Source organism: Zingiber officinale, chromosome 6B, assembly GCF_018446385.1.
Source record: "Zingiber officinale cultivar Zhangliang chromosome 6B, Zo_v1.1, whole genome shotgun sequence".
NCBI lineage: Eukaryota > Viridiplantae > Streptophyta > Magnoliopsida > Zingiberales > Zingiberaceae > Zingiber > Zingiber officinale.
In genome coordinates, this window is record NC_055996.1 from 132410553 (window position 1) to 132418523 (window position 7971).

General features: G+C 35.3%; 1 long non-coding RNA gene across 1 annotated transcript; it reads right to left on the reverse strand.

Moving 5' to 3' along the window:
* Window positions 1-2666: 2666 nt before the first annotated feature.
* On the reverse strand, window positions 2667-2888 carry LOC121990680. The gene is made up of 2 exons (XR_006114663.1): window positions 2839-2888; window positions 2667-2773 (listed from the first exon to the last, which is right to left on the reverse strand). It is a non-coding gene; the product is annotated as an uncharacterized LOC121990680 (long non-coding RNA).
* Window positions 2889-7971: the final 5083 nt, after the last annotated feature.

The window sequence follows — 7971 nt, forward strand, 5'->3', positions numbered from 1 at the left end:
TTTGTTGCAAAATTGGCAACGAATTTGGCAACAAAAACTTACCAAATTTTTTTATAATCATATGATAAATTTTCGTCCCAAAATTCGTCCCAAAATCTGGGACGAATTTTGTGGATTCGTCCCAAAATTCGTCCCATAATCTGGGACGAATTCTGGGACGAAAATAATTTTGTCCCAAATTACGATAGAATTGGGACAACTCATTTTCGTTGCCAAATTCGTCCCTATATCAAATATTTTTTCCAGCTTCAATTTATTTCTGCAATACAATCCAAATACATAAAAATAATATGCATTCAACACATCCTAATTTAACATCAACACATCCTAATTTAACATTCAACACATCCTAATTTAACATCAACTCATAATTCAAGAAATATAAAGATTTCAACAAAGTTTACATACAAGATCCATCTTGTTCAACAAAGTTTACAAGTTCAACAACCCAAGTCCATCATCCATCTAACAACACTAAGAATACATAACTTTGATCCCCAACACATCAACCCAAGTCATATTCGTATGCCACAAAATCTTTGATCCCCATAAAATCTCCTTTGCCTACATAACAACAAACAAATAAACTAGATTATGTGTAACAAGAAAGATTGTAAATATTATACGATATAGCCATGTAAAAAGAATAATTAAAAACAAAACATAAATGTGAAATTCCTTAAACATTCTAATAAAAGCCCTAATTCTAATAAAAGTCATATTTACCAACGATATGAATCATCCATGTCATAGCAACGGTAAATAAAATTATAAGAATTATTTTGAAACTAAATACATGTATCGTAACTATGATACAACCTAATATAATTGGCACATAATATAGAGAGAAAGAGAGAGATCTTGTGAAGTATGGTATTAGGGTTCAAATTTCTCACTTAGTTAACTTTATTTTTCATTTTAATTTGTTGAATTTATAGTTTTATCTTTGGTTGGTATTTAATGTAAACTAAAGGATGTTTAAAATAATTGTTCCTTTCATTGTGTTAACTAGTTGACAATTTCATATGAATAACTTTAGCACATTTTTAACAACTCTTTACAAAATATTAAAGTAGAAGGATGCATCGTTATCTAGTAAAGAATTTTAGAATAGTATGATGTAATTCTAGATGAAATATAGAACTTTTATGTATTTATATAGTTTTGAGATTGTAGATATATCAAATTCAGAACTTTTATGCATCATTATCATTGAAGACAAAACAAGAAAGAGCAGCTTATCAAAAAGAAGGAACACAAATAAACAACTATTTAAAGCTAACTTTAACTTAATTATTTAAAGTTAACTTTATATAATTAAACAACTATAACATAATTATTTAAAGCTAACTGTATATATAGATCAGTAAATGCATATTAATGAACTTAGGAATACCGAAAAGAGGTGAACAAATACAGTTGTCTTCAACTACAGTGAGATCACACCAAATTGAGACCTGCACAAACAACATTATCAAATCAGGACAAAAATAAAGTTAGAGTATTAGAGACTCCATTCATATTGCCTAGTTATGCTTTAATTTTGTTACTGGTACACAACTAAGAATCATATAGATTAGTCTACGTCAAAGATAAGTCATCTCATACATTGACAATGGAATAGTGCAAGAAGACAACAGACTTAACCTACAAATGGCAGAGTTGAAAAGTTAAAAAACCATTGATTAATGTGTAAAGCAGTAAACATGAGAAAAAAAATTCATCATACATTATTAAAATCATCAAAAATCATCACCGCCATCATCGTTATCATCGTAGGCATCATCATCGTCGTCATTGGGAGGATTTTGACTTTGAGCGGAGCTCAACTGAAGGTGTTTCATGATTAATTCTTGTTGTCGGCGCATATCTCTAATATCTTTCTCCAAATTAGCCCGTTCTAGGTCTCTTTGCACCCTTTCTTGGTCTCTTTGTGATATTATTTCCTTCAGATGGCTAACCTCATCAGTCAAGGTATTTATTTGGGTCGTAAGTGCTGATGTGGAGGAAGAAGTTCCAACTAATCTTTGGGTTCTACTCAAGGAACCCATCCCCAATATTCTTCCCCCTTTTGGTCCTCCACTGGCCTCTAACCATAAACTCAAATTATTGCCAACAGACTCCTCAGACCCCTGACTCTCGATACCAGCTTGTGAGCATGTTTGAGCTAGCTCGAGTTGATCATATTTTTCCTGTTTTATAAAACACATACGATATTGATTAGATATAATAGAAACACATATAATATTAAGATAATAATGATAGATAACTAATTAAATTTAAACCATATATTAAGGTAAAATAAATATTACCTTGACTGCTTTTGCTCTCGCCCCACTCCATGTATTATCTTTTTTTTTAAAAGTGCGAGTGAAAGTATCAATGAAAGAAGGCTCCTTCCCTGTCTCCTTGGTCTAAAAAAACATTATTTCAAATAATAAAATAATTTGATATATATTAAAAATTTATGAAAGAGTGAAACAGTTATCATTCTCCGTCTATGCTCATCTATGTTAATGGAGCCTCCCGCATATATAGCACTTGAGTCACCAGAATTGTGAGATTGATTCATTCTATTAAGGTCACTCCTTTGTTTACTTTCCTCCGTTGCCCAAAATATAGTGATCCTCTCCCAATTTTCTTCAGTGATGAAGTTTGGCTTTTTCCCCCGACTCTTTGCGTGGCTTAATACATGTCTAATGTGATCGCCACATTTCTTTTTAAATATTCTTCGTATCTCCATTTCGTCATTCGGGTCCCAATTATTTAAGCGCTGAAATAGAAATTTATTTTATTATATAATCACTATAATATTGAAGTAAACTCAAGAAAATATACTTTGAACTCGCTCCACCAAAGTTGTTTTGTGGCTGATGGAGTGCTTGAATATGTCAAAGAATCCCCTCCCCAATGGTTGTTCACAATTCTATTTATTTCTCGAACAACTTGTACCGGATTTTCAAAGCTGCATTAAATTACAAAATAACGATGTTAAATAATTAAGAAAGGTCTAACAAATAAAATATTTTATAGTACTTACGAATCACCGATGGGGACTAAAGGAGCTCTATCATTCCTAAACTCAGCAAATGAGTTTCTTGCTGAGTCGGGAGGATCTGAGTGGACAGGTAACTGCTCTGGGTGCCTCCCGCATATCTGAGTGGACATGAGATGGACCCGGCTGATGAAGGGGTGGCATAGGTACACTGGCAGGGGAATATGATGCCGGTGGAGAAGACACATGGGATGGGCTTGCCTGAGTAGGGGGTGGCATAGGTTCACTGGCAGGTGATGGATGTGTCTGGTCCTGTGGTCGCCGTCTACGTCCACCACGTCGAAATATATGCTGAAAATTTCAATAATTTAATAAAGTTAATTACAGATCTGATACAAAACAAAGGATAATTAAAAACTTACCATTTTTATGTAAATATTATGGAAAAGGGTGGAGGGGAAATTTATGAAATGTGACCTCTGATAAACTGTAGGAACAAATACAATGTGTTAACAGATAAAGTAAATCAAATTATAAAAGAGACAGTATATACAAAAAAATATGGAAAATTTCTTTAAATAAGCTAACAAAACTTACCCATCATCAAAAATCAAAGTCATCATTGTCATTATCATCCTCCTCCTCCTCTTATTCTTCCTCCTCCTCTTCCTCTTCCTCCTCCTCCTCCTCTTCCTCCTCCTCTCCTTCCTCCTCCTCCTCCTCATCATCATCATCAATTTCACTTCTATCTACGTTGATTACTACACCGGTGGGATCTCGTAAAGTTGGAATAATATATTCCTCAGTCTGAAAGGTGTTTGAAACTTCCTCTTGTTGATATGCAATATTTTCCCAACGTGCCTCAATTTTTTTTCGTGCTTTAGTTTTACAAACATCCCACCAATCAATCTTATCGCGTTTCAAACTCGGATATGAAGAATAGAATACTTGAATTGCTTGTTGTTCCAACACAAATGGTTCATATCTCTTATAAAATCTCTTATGATTTATTTCAACTAAATTATAATGTGGATGCACTTTCATCCCTCTAACAGGGTCAAACCAGCGACACATAAATAATATAACTTGCATTTGTGGTCCTGGGTATTCTACTTCTATAATTTCATCCAACAAACCATAAAAATCACTGCTTGCACCTCCTTCATTGGATGACGATATGCACACCCCACTATTCATGGTATTCTTGCTCATTCCATAGTTTTGAGTATGAAAATTATATCCATTTATGAAATATGCTGGCCAAGTGCGTACGCATGAATTTGGACCCCATGACAGATGGATTAGCCATTCTTGCTCAAGGTGAGCTTGATTAGCTTGAACCTAAGGTCAAAACACAAATTGTTAAAAGTATGCATATGTATCAACAAAATATAGATTATTTACTTACATATGATTTAAACCATGCAGCAAATTCTTCTTCACAAAATCGATCGAACTCTTGTGTCGATAATTCAGAATATAAGTTGGTAAATATCCTACTCAAAAAAACATATTGTTACACAAACAATTGAAAAAATAATAAAAATAAATAAAAAAATATACTTACTCGTAATATGATGATACTTCTGGACAATTTAGTAAAATATATGTTTGGGCTGCTCGCCATTCTTTACCAGTTAAGTATCTTTGTTTACATGGTCCACTTGGTCGACCAAGGTAGTTAAAAATTGAAAATGAGGTAACATTTGGATCAATAGGACCCTCATCATTTCTGTCCGCTCTTCGCCTTTTGCATTGAACATGAGGTTCAAAATAATATGATGCAAAAGTGGTGACTTCCTCCACAATGTATGCATTAACAATAGAGGCTTCAACTCGTGCTTTATTTTTCACCTTTTTCTTCAAATGATATAAGAATCTGTTGAAGATATATAAAATTATATTAAATATATATATATAAATGATCCAGGAGTAGAAGTATTTTTTTTTGGTATTCAAATAGTTGAATTATACAAATAAGACACTCTACCTTTCAAATGGATACATCCACCGAAAATGGACGGGTCCTCCAACTTTGGCCTCATATGGCAAGTGAATCAAAAGATGCTCCATGGAGTCAAAAAAAGAGGGTGGAAATATTCTTTCCAAATTGCACAAAATGATTGGAATATCTCTCTCTAACTTCTCCATGTGTGAATGTCTCAAAACTGTTGAGCAAATATCATGTAGGAAAATACTTAACTCCGTAATCGCTCCCCATACAAATTGTGGTAAGAGTTCCTTAAAAGCAATAGGAATCAGTCTTTACATTATGATATGACAATCATGACTTTTCATACCGATTAACTTCCATTCTTTCATATCGACACATCTTCCAAGGTTAGAGACATACCCATCTGGAAATTTCAAAGATTTCAACCATTCACATAGGACACGTCTTTGATCCTTATTTAATGTATAAATTGCCTTTGGCTTTGGTCCTCTACTATTTTCATCGACATCAAGAGTGGGTCTTTTACATATGAGTCGCATATCTTTTCTTGCATTGAGATTGTCTTTTGTTTTTCCGGTGATATCCATCACAGTATTTATCAGATTATCAAAAACATTCTTCTCAATATGCATTACATCGAGATTATGATGTATCAAATGACTAAACCAATACGGTAAATCCCAAAATATACTTCGTTTAGTCCATTTATGTGTACTCCCATATTCATATGTTGTACCATATGGTTGTTCAATAACAGAGGGAAAGTGATGCACTCTGTACCAAATATCTTGACCTGTCAATCTCAATGGCGGAAGTGTTCTTTCGATCCTATTTTTTGTGAATTCATCTTTATTCTTTCTGAACTTATGATTTGTGGGTAAGAATTGCCTATGACAATCAAAATAACTTGGTTTCTTTCCGTGTTTCAATCTGAATGACTTTGATCTCTCCATACATATTGGGCATCCCAAGATCCCAGCAGTACTCCAACCTGATAGCATACCATAAGCTGGAAAGTCATTTATGGTCCAAAGAAGAGCAGCCTTCAGTATAAACATCTGGTTAGAATGAACATCGTATGTAGGAACACCTTCATCCCATAGTTGTTTAAGTTCTGCTATCAGAGGTTGCATATAAATATCTATTAACTTCTTTGGATTTTGCAGACCTGGTACAACCAATGTTAAAAACATATAAGGTGTTTTCATGCACATCCCAGGTGGAAGATTATACGGCGTTAAGATAACTGGCCAACAAGAATAATTTCTTCCTGATTTACCAAACGGAGCAAATCCATCAGCACAAAGACATAATCTAATATTTCTAGTCTCCTTTGCAAAATCTGGATATGTTCTATCAAAATTTTTCCACGCATCTGCATCTGATGGATGACACATTAAACCCTCTTCTATTTGATGAGTTGCATGCCAAGTCATGTGTTCCGCAGTTGCCTTTGATGCATACAATCTTTGTAACCTAGGAGTTAAAGGTAAATAAAACAACTGGCTGTGTGCTTTACGTCGTTGTTGACTCCTTCTGGTTGTCTTATACCTATCTTGATTACAGAATTTACAAACCTCTACATCTGCATCATCTCCCCAATATAACATACAACCATCTCTGCAAACATCAATTCTTTCAACTGGAAGACCTAAATCTTTCACAAGTTTTTTCATACTGTAAAAATCAAGAGGCAAATTGTGATCACGTTGCAATGTATCGTCAAACGTTTGAACAATATCATTAAAACAATCTTGCGACATATTATGATCTGCCTTTATATTTAATAATCTGGATGTGAGAGATAATTTAGTCTGACTGTCACAACCGGAATATAATGGTTCATTTGCAGCACTCAATACTTCTTGAAATTTGTAATAAATTTCATCCAGACCTGGTACATCAGGCTCCTCCAACGGCAATGTATTAGTGGCAAACATTTGTTCACTTGTTGGAGGAAAACTAGAACTTGCACCAAGCGTCTCGGGAATATAATTCTGACAACTTGCATCAATTACCATCCTCTGATATGGATTGAATTGTTCATAATAACTCTGATCCCCACTAGCAGAGGCTTGAAAATTCCGTCCATAATCCTCATCATATAACGAGGTTCGCCATGACTTGTCCAATTATAATAATTCGGAGTAAAACCAAATCTACAAAGATGTTCTTCAACTTTGTCGGTGGGTAAAAATTTTCCATTGTGACATTTTCTACACGCGCACCTTATCTTCTTGCCATCCATATACATAATTTGAGTAGATGCAAAATTTAAAAATTGCCTGAGTCCAGTGATAAACTCAGGAGTTAACCCCTGACGATTAGGAAAATTTTTGTTATACATCCAACTTCGCTCATTCTGCATTTTACCTGAATTCAACTATTCAGTTAAACATTATTAAAAGTTACTATAGACAAATCTTATCATTGAAGACAAAACAAAAACAACAGCTAATCAAAAATAAGGAACGCAATTAATCAACTATAATATAATTAATTATTTAAAGCTAACTTTATATACAAACTATTAAATGCATAATAATGATCTTAAGAATACCGAAAAGAGGTCAACAAATACAGCTCCTTTCAACTACACTGAGATCACGCCAAAATAAGACCTGCACAAATAACATTATCAATTAAGACAATAAATTTCGAAAATTAACTTAAATTCAAGAAGGTGCGTGCACGGCGGCAGCCATACGTCGTCCAGCCATCGCAAGCCAGCGGGCAGCCGCCGCCGGCCATGCACGCGACTGGCTCCGGCGGCCAGCACGCGCCTGGCGCCGGCGGCCATGCGCGCGCATACCGGCGGCCAGGCAGCGCCTGGCGGCGGCCAGGCAGCGCCTGCACGCAGGCAACGCACGCCGGCAAGCAGCCCCGCGACGCAGACAGAGAGAGATCAGAGAGCAGAGGGCTTACCACACGAAAACCCTCCACCGCCGATCGTCGGAGATCACGCCGTCGCCGGTCGGAGATGCGGCCGAAATCCAGGAAATCGCAGCTGGAAAGGGGAACG